Consider the following 1,398-nt stretch of genomic DNA (forward strand, 5'->3'; position numbering starts at 1 on the left):
ACACATACTCCACCCAAGCCAACGAACAAGCCAGCCAAAAGTTGCACAACACAGTCACCGACCGTTAAACAATCAAACCGAAAGAACTCTCCACCAACAGATCTCCCAACCCTAACACGTCACATCCCAGGCCAGTCCCCCCTTGACCACAGTGGATCAGGACCAGAGCCATACAGCAGACATGCCTGGCCCATCCGGCTTGCTTGACCGGTTCCGCATGGGGGTTGGTTACGATTGAAGACCACACCAAAATGTTCACTTGGCTTACAAATTTGCTCGTGTGACTTTCAGGTAACACACAACCAAAAGCTTTTACTTAACTGGAACTGAGCATTAATTATTAAGATAAAGGCACAAGCTATTTATCTATGCTTAATGTTTCCCGTCTCTTAATTGTGCTGAGTACTCGCACCTGTCTAAGACGCCCAGATGTTTTTGAGAAGAAAAATGAACGTATTAGATAGTGCGATTAGGATATATAGAAAAAAAAGCCCCGCAAGGTAGAGGGGGAAGTAATAGCTTGTAGAGGTAAAAGTCTTGGACAGATGTTAGAGAAAGTTCGATTGCCCGTATGGTATTAATGAAACGTACATTTTTATTTGTAACTAGGAGATTAAAATTACCCTTGCAACTTCAATATTATGATCGCTGCTTAAATACTCGTACTATACTTAACGCTTATTTTTAATGTTTTGATCCTTAAACCCTCTCCTTAACTTCAACTTATCAAAACCTCGTTACTTACTTTTCCTTTCCCTGCTTTTTCTGTCTTCCAAAACCTCAATTTGTCTAGAGGCCAAGCTCCAATATTAGGCTTGCCCTGACTAAAAGGTGTCATATTCAGTACTAATTCATTCCCGAAATATATGACGTCAGGTTCCAACATGACAAAGAGTAGGATAATCCATTTTCGAATTGAAATTTGATAACACACCACCTCATACAAAATAGGCAAAAAATATCATTTCAAGTGAATATCCGCAAAATTAAGATAACGTTTGAATGTGCTCAACGCATAGGTAATCTTCTACCCTGAGAATAGCCACACGTTGAGACCCCAGTGGAGTGTTCACATAACCTACACTGTGCTTTTAATAAGTCGAAGACTTTTTTTTTCTTAGTTGAGGGTACCCTTCGAAAGTTCTCTGAGACCAAAATTGGTGGCCTGTGTGCCGGGGGTTGTCGAAGGTTAATTGACAGGCCTCGTGTTTTGTGCCCACTCTCAGGATCACTTCCTTTGAGAGAAAAAGACTTTCCTTTCTACACGTTTTTAACTATAGAGACGGAGCCCTTTTTTAAAAACTGCTTCTGATTCTGACACGGTTTTTTTCTTGTCCTTCTTTTTATTCAGTTTAAAGACAAAGTCAGTCTCTCTCATTCTCTCTCTCTCTCTCTCTC

The sequence above is a fragment of the Aplysia californica genome, unplaced genomic scaffold (assembly GCF_000002075.1).
Source record: "Aplysia californica isolate F4 #8 unplaced genomic scaffold, AplCal3.0 scaffold00118, whole genome shotgun sequence".
Classification (NCBI taxonomy): domain Eukaryota; kingdom Metazoa; phylum Mollusca; class Gastropoda; order Aplysiida; family Aplysiidae; genus Aplysia; species Aplysia californica.